The sequence below is a fragment of the Thamnophis elegans genome, chromosome 4 (assembly GCF_009769535.1).
Source record: "Thamnophis elegans isolate rThaEle1 chromosome 4, rThaEle1.pri, whole genome shotgun sequence".
Taxonomy (NCBI): Eukaryota; Metazoa; Chordata; class Lepidosauria; order Squamata; family Colubridae; genus Thamnophis; species Thamnophis elegans.
This window is the reverse complement of record NC_045544.1, coordinates 95717028-95730527: the sequence shown is the minus strand read 5'-3', so window position 1 is coordinate 95730527 and position 13500 is coordinate 95717028. Positions and strand designations below refer to the sequence as shown.

The 13500-nt window shown below is 41.0% G+C and overlaps 1 protein-coding gene across 2 annotated transcripts in view; it reads right to left on the bottom strand.

The window, feature by feature from the left end:
* PPM1B (protein phosphatase, Mg2+/Mn2+ dependent 1B) overlaps nt 1–13039 on the bottom strand; it is a 66944-nt gene extending 53905 nt beyond the window's left edge. For both annotated transcript variants that reach the window (XM_032217088.1, XM_032217087.1), the window contains exon 1: nt 12683–13039. The gene's annotated coding sequence lies outside the window, so the exon portion shown is untranslated. The remainder of the gene's footprint in view (nt 1–12682) is intronic.
* Between the last annotated feature and the right edge of the window lie 461 nt (nt 13040–13500).

Below are 13500 nucleotides of genomic sequence, written 5' to 3'. Positions count from 1 at the left end.
ACATTGACTGATCTTGATAAAAATAGCTCCCAGTTTACTAGCTCTTGAGCTTGATAATTCTGAACAGTTACACTAGCAGGACATGAAGGGAGCATCAGGTCTGCAGAAACTAACATTTTAAAAATCTGATAATGACACTAACAGATATTCACAATGTGACACTATAGTGCCAAGATAAACAACCAGGAATTTTTAATTAAGGCAGCACATTCTTTATAGTGGAATTTTAAGAAGCAAGGAGTATCACAGTAATTGACTCATAAATGTAATACAAGGACTTAAGATAATGATTTACATAAAGCTTGCTTATCCACTAGAATTATAGACCAAAGACAAGAATGTTAAGAATTCAGAGTAAAATAAAAGATTTCACGAGGAAGAAAGTATCACTATACAGAAATAAAAAATAAGAACATGCCAATTAAAATTTTCTAGTCTGGAAAATCTAGGTGCTCCTAATTTAGTCAATAAAAAGTCTAAATATTGATGTGCCTATTTGAGATCATTTGCTAAAAATAAGATGTTAATAAAAACTGCAATTCTCTCCGCTTTTAGATCTGTGGCTTTGAAAATATAAAGCTGCTTGAGAGGGTTTGCCTAATGATTTTAACCTATAGTAATATTTTAAAAAGGCTACTCTCTCTTCCCAATTCATTTAACTTTTTTCTTTCCTTTTTCCATTTTTTCCCTCAGTACACTTCTCCTTTCTCCCCATGTTTCTTGCTGTTTTTGCTGCACTAGATGTCACAAACACATTACATTTGTGATGCCACTAGTAAACTTCAAAGTGCGTTTTAAAATGTTAGCATTAGTCTTTAAAGTCCTATCTGTCAGTGTCAAAATGTCACTGCCTTTTTCAACCACCAGCAAACCAGACCCAGGGGGGGAAATGCATGTAATGCCTCACTATCGATAGGCATTTGCCCTCACTATCTTCAGGTGGTTAAGAGAGATTTTTTAAGTAGTTAGGATAAAAATACTATCAAAGGGGTTTTATATATTGTACCAGTTAACTGTGACTTTTAATTATTTGTATTATTATTGAATTATATACCATAGATATTTAACAGTTTATATACTGCCAAGTCATATGACTTCAGTGGTAAAAAAATTAATACAAATTGATTTTTTGAAATTTACATGTTTGCATACATTATGAATACATATTACTAAGCGGTCACCTGCAGAGATGCACAGTAGGGCATCTCCATTGGTATCAGCTGAAAAGACCGTTGGTCTTACCTGAACGGTTGTTAATGTGCACTGCGGGAGAATTCAAGCATGGGTTAACTTCTGTCCGATTGCCTAAAGACTGCGATGAAATCATTGGCCACGCTCCATTGCTCAACTACTTCCAGTTTTTCGATGAAGGTGTAGACCTCAAAGACGTCCTTGAAGTTCCTGATCACAACTCGACGCTGGACCAAGACGAAACAGGGAGGGTTGAATTCTCCCACAGCGCACAGACAACAAGGCATACAAGCCTAATCAAATCAAATCAAATCAAACCATTCAGGTAAGACCAATGGTCTTTCTCCTGTGCGCTGCTTGGAAAATCCAAGCATGGGATATACCCAAGATTAGAGTCTCAAGACAGGAAGCCGATTGGTCCAGGATCTGCTCCAAAGAATGAACTCTCTGCAGTACTTGTCGACCAAAGGATGCCTCAGCCGAGGCAAATAAATCCAGCTTGTAGTTTCTGACAAAAGGAGAGGGCCTTGACAGAAAATTGTGCGGCCCAGGCCGCCATCATTGCTGCGCTGAGTCGAATGGGCTGTAATATGGCCTAGAACAGGACGAGCTTAGTGTTCATAAGACATCACGATGCAAGCCCTCAGCCAACATCCAATGGTAGAGGGGGTCACCCTTTTCCCCATGGAGGAGGGCTGGAAGGAAATGAAGAGTGATTCCGTTCATCGAAAGGACGCTGTCCTCTTGATATATCTACGAGCACCCTCCGGACGTCTAAGGTATGCCACCGCCTTTTGAAATCCAGCAATACAATCTCCTGTGCCCTGTGAAACCAGGAGTTTACCTTTGGGATGGACGGATCTAGCTGTAGGATGACCCCTCCAGAGAACTCGCCCCTTCTCAGGATGTCCCTGTCAAGTATCAGACAGTCAACTGGAGCCACTGAGGGTCCGAATGAATGAGAGACCCCTGACTGAGAGGCACCCTGTCTGTGGGAGTTCTCCAGGGCCATGATGCTGAGATTGACTAGGTCAGCGTACCAGAGGTCTCTGGGCCACTGAGGGGCTACAAGAAGAACCTCTGCTCTCTCCGCGAGCACCTTCCTGATGATCCTCAGAATGAGGGGAACAGGAGGAAAGGTATACAGGATCCCCTGGAGCCAAGGGCTGCAGAGACTTGACTCCTTCTACCCCTGGTGTTTGGAACCTGGAAAAGAACCTCGGAAGGTGTGAATTTTCTGGGGTGGCAAAGAGATCCACTGTTGACCGGCCAAATCTCTCCGATAGGCATTGGAACAGGTCCGCATTAAGACTCTGAATTGGGTACCCCATCGGTTATCGTGTGCCTTGGCAGCTACATTGTCTGTCAGCAAGAGTACATGTTGACTTGTTATCCTGTCCTGGAACTGCTAGAAGCCATATGAGCTGCTCTGAGTTCCAGCCAATTGATGATGTTCTCCAATTCCTCCTGTGACCACCGGCCTTGAGTAAGGCGAGACTGGCTGTGGGCATCCCAGCTGAAGAGGCTGGTGTCTGATGTTAGGGTCACACAGGTGGGTTACTTGAAGAGGCATCCCTTCTACAAGGGCAAGGAGGTCCACCAGAGGAGGGAGTGGAGGACTTTCGGTGGTACCTGAACTGTGAATTGGAGCTGCTCCTGCCAGATGTGATGCGGTAAGAGGAACCATTGTAATGTTCTGGCGTGAAACCATGCCCAATGGATAATTGTGATGCACGAAATCATTTCCCCCAAGAGTTGGGAAAGAAGTATCAATGGCACTGACCTCAGTGACTGGATTCGATGTATCATCACCCTTATGCTGGTGCACCGATCTTGGGAAAGGAAGACCTTGCAGGATGTTGTGTCTATGATTGATCCTAGATGAAGCAAATTGGTGGATGGAATGAGGTTGCTCTTTTCCCAGTTCATCAAGAATCCATGAATCTGCAGGAACTGGAGGGTGCAAGTCTCATTGTGCTGGCCAAATGGAGGATGTCGTCCAGGCAGCACTGTATCCTCATGGGTCTGGACCTGAGATCTGCAGCGACCAATGCGAAAAGCTTGGTGAAGGTCCTGGGTGCCGATGAGAGGCGGAAGGGCAGGGCCCTGTATTGGAAATGGCACCCCGCATAGCAAAACCTCAGGAACCTTCTGTGAAATGGGCGGATCGGAACATGAAGGTACATTTCTTTGAGATCTAGGAATGTTAAGAGATCCCCCTCTCAGAAGCAACTCAAGATGGATTGAAGGGATTGCATCTTAAAAGTGTTTGTATGCCAGATGGATGTTGAGCTTCTTTAAGTCTTGGATAGCTCCCCACTTTCCGTAATTCTTGTTCCAAAGAATTAGAAAGAGAATGGAGTAAAACCCTAGACCAGGGGTCGGCAATCTTAAACACTCAAAGAGCCATTTGGATCCGTTTTCCACAAAAAAGAAAACACCGGGAGCCACAAAACCTGGGTGGGTGTGGCCAACTCATCACTCCCACCCAGTCACATGACATCCCCTGCCAGACATGCCTACCCAGGTTTCATGGCTCAGTGTTTTCTGTGGGAATAGGATCTCTCTCTCTTTTCTACCCCTCCCTCTCATTTGTTTTTCTCTATTTTTCCTCTCCCTTTCTCTTCTTCCTTCCTTTCTTTCCTTTCCTTTCCCCCTTTCCTTTTCTTTCATTCTCATTGAATAAGATAGCAAATCCAAAATAAAGTTATTAATTGTAGAAAATTGCTTCTCTGTAATTTTTTCATTGTGAACTCTAAGTTGATAAAAACTGGCAAGATTGTACTAACAGCAATAGGATATATATTTTTTCTTTTTTGAGTTTGACAATATAATGTTATCCAAAATTATAAATCTTATTTTCAGATGCATTTTTTGCCATCTGTTATTTTCCTTAAAAAAAATCAGACTTGCTTCAAATTTGTGCCTTCTGGCAAACTGCAGTTTTCTTGGCAAGAGATCTAGCTTGCCATTGCTTTTGTCATAGGTCTGAGAAAGTTAGTTTCTTTCTTTTGTTCCTCTTCCTTTCTTTCCCCGATTTGTTTCCCTCTCTTTTCCCTCTCTCTCATTCTCTCCTTCCAGCTCTTTCATTTCTCTTTCTCTCTCTCTTTCTCCCCTTTTCTCTTTCATCTCTTTCTTGCGCGTGCAAACAAAATACCCTCCTGGGCCGGGGCGGAGAGCAGATTGTGCGTTGGGGTCAGCAGGGAGCCGCAGGAGGGGCCAAAGAGCCGCATGTGGCTCTTGAGCCACGGTTTGCCGACCACTGCCCTAGACTCTCTTGCCTGGTGGGACTGCCTCAATTGCCCTGATGTGCAAATGATGTTGAATCTCAGCCTTCTGAAGTCCCCTCTTGGAGGGGCAGTTGAGAGTAGGGCACCAAATGAAATGTCTCGGGGGACTGGAAATGAACTCTGGGTGAGACTTAACCTTACTGTCTGTAGGACCCATGCATCCATGGTCGTCGTCTCCCATTGGTCAGCAAAAAGTTGATAAGGCAGGCTTATTTGGAACAAGGGCCTCCTGACTACCCTCTCAGACTAATGAATCCTTGTTATGCATGGAGGGGAGGGGTGTTCTCTGAGAGAAAGCAGGTCCACATCAATCTGGGCCTGCAAGATGAGCGGGGGGGAGCATGCTCTGGTACAGAGGGATACAAATGGCTCCTTCCAGAGAGGGCTACCTATATGCCTTGAAAAATGACCTCCAAAATATAAGAGCTCATTTTGGGAGTGAGGCAACGGCCATGACCTTACTCTAATCAGAGACCTGCTGCTACGGGAGTAAACGTTGCTTCAGGTGCCGACTCACTAGCTCTGCTTTCAGGCACTGCCCCTGCTGATGTTAAACAGTCAAAGGGGGCAAATTCCTCCTCAAAGCATGCAGTCTGTAAAGATGGAGTAAATGGTGCTCTCCGGTGACCAATCCTGTATCTATCCTCCCTCATGAGAGGCCCGCTGACGAGGAGAGGCTGACTACGATGGAAGAGATGCCTCCATTTCCTCCATGGCTGCTGCTGAGGCCCGCTGGGCCTTGGCGAATTGTTTTGCCAGCACCTTTTGGCATCATTGGGCCTCTCTATCTGGGGCGGTGGGCTCCTTTTTGGATAAAGACCCCTGCGGTTTAACTGCCCTGGAAGTACTCCTGGTGGATTTGGTTTCCCGGGGATGAGTGCTGGAGGAACTAGCTTCAGAAGTCCCCGTTAGAGCAATCTTGAAAGGCCTAGATTCCACCATGTGACTGTTCTGCTCAATTCTAAATGAGGCCTGGCCCAAGAGTGATGAGGTCTGGAGAGGCCTACTGTGAGGGAGAAGCAAAAGGCCTTAATTGGCAGGGGGAAATCACACTCACCACCTGCAAATGGCCCAAATCTGTGTCACAGACCACCCATGCGGATCCGTTGACCCTGGGGTCCCACTGATGTGCCTGGAGTGTGACCGAATTCTCAGACAGTGACTCCAGGCATTGAATCTGAGATTGTGTGCATTGTGGTAGGCAATAATGGCGGTTGCGGCAATATCAGCTGGATCATCAGAAGAACGAAGCTCCTAGGCAACGCTGCCGGTCAGCGCTCTGAAAGGCGTGCCACATTCCCTTCAAAGCATGCCTGAGTAACGGGCTAGGCGACAGAAGGAACGCAGTGAATGGTGCATGGAATGAGCCACCAGCGCCGACTTGGAACTTGGGAAGGGCTCGGAAAGCCGTGTAGCGGCTGATCTGCCTTCTCCAACTCCTCAGAAGGGATTGCTTCTTTGTTGAAAAATCCAGGTTGGGATGAAAACTGCTGATTGCCTAAATCTATACAGAGATCACACATCTGCTATGCTCTGAATGAGAAGAAAAACTGGAAGTAGTCGAGCAGAGGGGGCGTGGCCAAAGATTTAATCTGTCTCTAGGCAATCGGACAGAAGTTAACCCATGCTTGGATTCCCCGACTTATGACCCTTTGAAGTTATAATGGATGTCCACAGAACTATTTACAATCTATTTTCAGAGTTACGATGGCTACACACACTCCTGCAATCACATTCTAGGTGCTTGGCAACAGCTCACCTTTATTGCTGTTTCAAGTGTCTCAGCGTCTCAGAGTCACATGAAAACGATTTCCAGCAAAAAAAAAAATCTATTGAGGAAAAGGCATTTGCTTAATGTGACATTCAACTAACAACTGCAGTGTTTGCTTAATTACAATTGTTAAAAACGATTGTAACTTCAGTGACAAAGCAAGGTGAGGGACGTGGCAGGCCCGCTAACAGGCACTGCCATGATGGATCTGAAATGACAGGTGTTTTTTAGTATTATATTTATAAGCTGCTTAGAAGGCTTCACTTTCATTTTTATTGCTTGCCCTTCCTCCTCACTGATACAGATGCATTTCTCTTCAATCATACAGTTTGTAGTGTATATAGATTTGCAAAACAATTGGATAAAGTGTTTTATGATTTATCTCATGGTTGGATTCATTGAATGATTTTACCAAATATACAGCCTCATATTACATGACTAAGCTCCATTTCATGCTGAATAAACTAAATTATTAATGTATCTTAACTAGAAAACAATCATTAGAATTTTACTCCAAAAGCATTTATTAAAATAAATTTGATTAAAAAACCAATTTAATTTTTAAAAATCTGATGTATTTTATTTTTTAAAAAAATATTTTTTTATCCACCCTATTCAAAACTCCCTCTGCTTCTGCATGTCTCTGTGCCTTTCCTGGATTCAATTTCCCTTTCTATGCACTGCATACCAATCTTCCACAGCATATACATTCATCTCCCCATTTTTATAAATCCAATTCTATAAATTCCTATTTGTGCACATAATTTCTAGAGATATTGCCATTTCTGCTTTTCTGTATTATAATAAAATATGTTGAAACTGTATATAGATGGATTTCTTCACTTTTTTTTAAATCTGTGAGAATATTTCTCATTCTGATAGAAAAAGGTCAATTGTATACGTATCTTGCATATCATGGGGGATGACACCGTGCACTAAGCCATAAGTACTGAATGAATCACAATTGAATGGTTTCTCTGCACAACACAGTAAAATACTGCTTAGTATGCTGCATGAACTTATGTTGTTTTTTCTAATAGGCAGAACATAATGACAAATGCAAAGATTCTATGAACACAAGACTTGTTAGTTTTAGAATTCAAGGTCAAAGATATACTAAGTGGCCTCAAAACCAATTCACTACACTGAACTCTGAAAAGTTCTTAGCAATTTAAATACTAAGTGTTTATTAATAGATAGAAAACCAGCAACTTCTGATATTTAATGCTGGATTAGACTCATTTTTAAAAAAAATGATATCAACATTTTGCATAAGGTTGAGGGGTTTTGAGGCAGGAAAAAAAAGTATGCTGGGTAAAAAAAATCAAAATGCATATGGAAAAAATGCTAAGGCTATTATACATGAAACAATATATGGCATATTGTGTATGTTACTGTGAAGTTCAGGAAATCACCCAATAAAATCAGTTGCTAAGGAAATGTCTATTATACATCAAAACTAATACTACAAACTAGTTCATAATTATGCAGAAAGTATCATTCTGGGCCTTTGTAAATGGAAGGTTCAACAGCTCCTATAAGAAATTTCCCAAGTTCAAGAGGACACAATACTCTAAAAGTAATGAAAAGTGATTACTTTTGCAAAGAATAGAATGAGATTTAATTTCTTCAGTACATTTCAGCAGCACTCAAAAATTACAGAAGATACACAATTTTTTTTTTAAATGCTATTATTTCTGAACTCTCAGGTGCTGGAAAATTATTCATATACTTTAAAAGCAGCTTACAAAGATTTAGTTATTTCTATAGACATGCTTCCATATATTTGCAAGTATACTGCAGTTCTCTATTATTTGCAGTAACATCTGTACTGAGTTAGCAAGAATCTTTAAAACAGCATCCATTATTGAATGATTTGGTAACCTTAACCAAGTAGCAAATGAAACATATAGTAAAATCTATTCATTTCTGCTATCTAAATATTTTCTATTATCTAAATAATTATGATCTGTGTGTGTGGGGGGGGGAGGATCTGGTATGTAGCCTGACAGTTCCTGAAGGGAAGCAAAGCAAATTATATTCCTTTTTTATTCTTCTTTCCAACTAAACTTTTCTATCTTACTTCTTTCACTCTGTTTGCCACTTCTGGCATTTACTATATTTACCGATTTATTCTATAACAGCTCATTATAAAACTTATTATAGAATCATAATCTTCAACTCCATGAAAAACTAGCTGTGTGCAGTTTCTTCAGAAGAGAGAATTTAAAATTGGAACATGAGATAAGCAGACCACAAATACACTGATTTCAAAGCCTGAAACGTTCTCATGTAATTGCAGACATTAATCTGTTTTAATTATTGAAATCTAGTGAAACTAAGGGTGAAAAGTATATTTCTCAAAACCAAATTTGATTATTATTAAATAGCAACTTTTCCTTAGAGATTCATACTCTGAACCTCCTTATTGAACTCTTGCATTGTACTTTTTCATAGTAATAATGAGAGAAACATTAAATATCAAGGTACTTTGCAATCTCATTCCTAATTTAAAAAATGTGGCAAGTCAAAGGAACAAGGTATGAATGCAATGCAGTCACTGTTTTCATTAAGTTTCAATGATTAAGACATAATAAAGTATAAGTTGTTTGGGTCCAATGGAAAATTTGCAGTACACTTTTTCAGATATTCAGATAAAGCATACCATTTATTAGAAAAAGAACTAAAAATAGCTTCACCCTTAACATTGGATACTAAAGAAAAAGGTGGGGGAGGGGCAGCAAGTCTGTATAGTAGAATCCACAGCTGAGGAATAAGAGAATATTAAGGAAGAATTCAGCTGGTGCCAAACTGACACCAGGCTTCCTGGCTATATTCAGTTTGTTCTAAACATAAACAATTCATATGCTTTAAATGGTCAAGCTACTATCTGGCTTTTGGCAGAACTCCAAAGAAGTGAAGTTCTACGTTACAAAGTAGCCACTGAAAAACACGCCTCTGACATGCTTTGGATATTTTTGTGAGTTTGTATAATATGAATGCTTTCTTTGCTTATTTAGTGTGGGGTCTAACAGTAATTCAGGATTTCATAGTAAGGACCAGCCCATGAGTGGCAATCCTTTTCTTCAAGGAAGTTGCAGGATCACTTTATTCATCCCAATTGCTATTTTATTAATAAACTCTAGCAGTATTGCACTACTATTGCCAGTTTAAAATAGCCAGAAGCCCTCAGTTAGGAAGTACAGTATTTTATGATTATAATTCACTGATAATTTTAGACAATATAGAAAGTTATGATAAAAAATAAGATGGGATACGCATAAACATAACCAGTAAGTTGTGGGTTAAGGCCACCTGTCCAACCCTACAATGTTCTACTACCACTAAATATTAGAATATTTCTACACATTTCTTATAAAACTCTCTTTTCTATCCATTTAAAGCTAGAAATCTGTAGCACTGATAGGAAACTAAGATGGAGTCAATAGCTGGCAGCTAGATAATATAAGTAAGCTTGGTGAGCTACCATTCCTCTTATTCAATTTTAGTTGTTAGATTATAACTGGGCAATATGCAAATACTGCTGCTACATTGTAAATCGCCCGGAAAGTTCTATAAAATACTATGGGGTGATATATTAGCCTAAATGCCATTTCTATCACAGTTGACATATTCAAAATCTGCTTTCTGCAGCACACAACAATAAAATACACAGGAAAACAAAATATTGTTCTATTACACTGATTTTATACCAAACCTGCATTAAGCTGCTAGAGGTGAGATTTCCGAATACTTTAATATTCTAATTAAAAGGCTATATTAACTCTAAGAACTGTACATATTGCCATATTGCCTGTAGCATCTAAGCTTATTGAAACATTGACAAAACTACTTTTAGCATATGCAAAATCAATTTACCTTGTATTCAAAATTTGCAAGTATTTTTGTAGTACAGAGCTACAAAGAATCCTCCTTCCCAATTCAAATTTTTCTGTACATAGATTGCCTGAAGGTATCAGAATTTCTACATTAAGAGTTTATAGCAGAGATGGGGAACGATGGCTCTTTTATTACTTGTGGACTTCAACTCCCAGAATTCCTGAGCCAGAATGGCTGGTTCAGGAATTCTGGGAGTTGAAGTCCAGAAGTCTTAAAAGGGCCATCATTCCCCACCCCTGATTTATAACATTATGTTGCCACTGTTGTGACAATATTCCTAATTTAAGTCAGGCTTTATATTACCAAAATAATTAGATGCTAGTATAAAGTGTTATTGCAGAAATGATTCTATAACATTTTTTGTATTTCTTATTTGATTACTGGCCAGAGCAGCTTACAATTTGATTTATTAGTTGTGGCAGCAACTAATCATTCCCTAGGCAATGTCTCTATTCCCTCCACTGTATTATAATGAGACCTATTGTACAGTCTTCACAACTCTAACCAGTAGAAAACACGATCTTAAGAGCTGCAGAAAAGAACATAATGTGACAGAATAAAACCACCTACTGGGGGCAAAGAAAACTCCTGGCTAATCAGCTGTGATAAATCACAATGTTTATATTATGGAGGGCAAGAGATTCCAATCTTAACTTTTAAGGATTTAAAGCTTCAAGAAATTATGTTAGAGGGAAAAAAAGCCATCCTATTATATATTTAATTTGGATCTTTAGCAAAATAACCACAACACTACCACTATACAAAGATAAATTCTATATAGAAAGGGATTGGTTTCCAATAGTGATGCTTTTTAAATACGTCTAAGTTATCTGTGGCAAGAAACTAATAGAATGTCAAGCTTTCAAAGATGATTCATTTCTGTAAATTCTTAAATACTTTTAATCCCACATTTTTCACAGGTTACATACACCTAACCAAAGTCTTGTGGTAAATCCACATTAAACAAGCTATACTGTACTCAGATTAACTTCACTAGTTTAATATATGTATGTGGATAACAGCATCTCTAAGTGGCACATGGCTATGTAAGATAGTCATATCTACAAATACCCACGTTTTCTCTGTATCACTGTCTCATTCTGCTAAAAATCATACCTCATAAATTTCATTAGTCATATATGGAAATATATGACTTGAATAAAAATTCTCAAATTATTATTAATCTAATAATTCATCTTACAAATAGCATCTCCCTTTAACAATGCTAATTCCTTTGATTAAATAATTATACATCCACTGAAACAATCAAATACCAGCTACAAATAAGTTCAAATTTACAACTCCATCTTTATATTACTACTTTGTCATGAAATATCAAGATGTTTTTCCAAAGCAACTGCAAGTTAATTTCTATCTATTCTTCAACTTTCTAGTCACCATCTTAGTTTTTCCAATCATTATGCAAAATTAGAAAATTGTCTTCCACTTGTACTCCCTTAAAACGAAGGTATAGACAGCAATACAAAACTACAGAGAATCACTTATGGGATTGAAATAAGAGATTTTCAAATATTTTTTAAAAAACAGCTTACATTAGACATGCTTTTCTATTGAGGTAAAGTTTAAAATCACTTTGTAAAGCCTATCAATAAAAGTACATTAGTCAGCAAATAAATAAGCAGCCCTCAGATCTGAATTCCAATCAACCGCCAAAAGATATAGATTTCACTACTGCGTCCATCCCCAAAATTACGAACAATGTGGGGGCTATGTCCTTCAGGGCCAGCATGGAGACACTTATCCCGTTGGCAACATTAGTTCCCAACCTGCATTAATCCCAGAACCGCCCCTGCAGAGATTGTACATTCCAGAGGCTCGCGTATTTCTCCAAATCAGCAAATCGGGGAGGTCAGACCCTACTTCTTCTTCTTCTTATTATTATTATTATTATTATTATTATTATTATTATTATTATTATTATTATTGGATAACTATAAAATTCCACCCTGTGGTCTACATCCAAATAACGGAGCCTTAATATGTATTGGAGAAAAAGGTCCTCCGTTCGCCCAGGCCTCTCCTTCCCATCCAAGGCAGGGAACCGCGAGATCTCGCTCATCCAGCCCACATCCCATCAAAAGCTGCCTTCCATCCCAAACTGCGCCTTCCCACCCCGGAGGCTCCCGTGGAGGAGCCGCAATCGGCCACGAGGGGCCTAGGATCCGAGCCCCCAGAGCCCGCCAGTCTCCATCCTGCTCTTCCGACAGAAGACCCCTTCCATCTCTCCCCACCACCACCCCCGGCCTTACAGCGCAGATCCAAATTCAGCCATTGCGCTTTCTCTCCCTTCCCCTCCCCCCCCCCGCGGTGGCTGCCGCTGCCCGCAACACCAGCGGAGACCGAGGCCGTCCTCCCTCTTCCTTCCACTCTGCGTCAGTTCGGTGTTTTGTTTTGTTTTTTTGCTGCGCTTAACGTCTCCCGCCTGACAAGGCCTCGTTCTCCCCGTCAGCCTTCGCCCATTCCCCGCCCTGCAATCCTTCCCTCCGAAAGAGCCGGCCCGGGCCTGTACCTGGCGCCGCAGCCTCTTAGTTTGCCTAAAAACTCCGCGCCCGCCCGCGAAGGAGCCTCCGTCTCCCACACTGAGGCTTCGGGTCGGGTCAGGCTACAGCTCGAGCCGCCGCCGCCTTCTTCTACTTTCTCCTCCTCACGCAGCGGCCTCTCCTTTCGTCGGCCTCTGCCCTCGCAATCCAAGCGCAGCCAGCAGCGCAGACATGTTGGAAGCCTGTATCCCAGCGGCCGCTACTAGGCCCTCCCTCCTTCCCTGCCGCGCAACGTCAGAATGCACCGGGTGGGAGGAGGGGACAAGAGCCCCTCCCTTACCAGAGCCTCGGAGAGAGAGAGCGAGAGAGAGCTGGGGAGTGTGTCGAACCGGTATTTTTTTAAAAAAAGAAAAAGATTTACTGTTACTGGTCCCAATGACGGTCACTCAAACGCTCTGGTCCCCGCCCACATTTCCATTGGATCCCTCACCTGTCAAACCTCACAATCTAAATACCGATTGGTTAATTTATTTGCCATTTATAAAACAACGCCCGTTGGCTACGAGTCTCTTTCTCAACTTCGCATCAATTGGTCGAGAGACGTCAGGTTCCCGCCCTCATCTATGTGCTTCTAGAAAGCTAGATGGTTATGTAGTATGAAGCTTCATTGGTGCCACACGAGTGCCAATTGACTTATTCACCCCGCCCCATTGCCTACTACTTCTTTCTCTTACAAGATATACACTGATTTCCCCCCCGAGCCCGCCTTTCTATTTTACCGTCATTCAATTGGCTAAGAAAGATGTCTATCTTACCTAGCTTCCGTGTCCTTTAAAAGAGTTTCTCA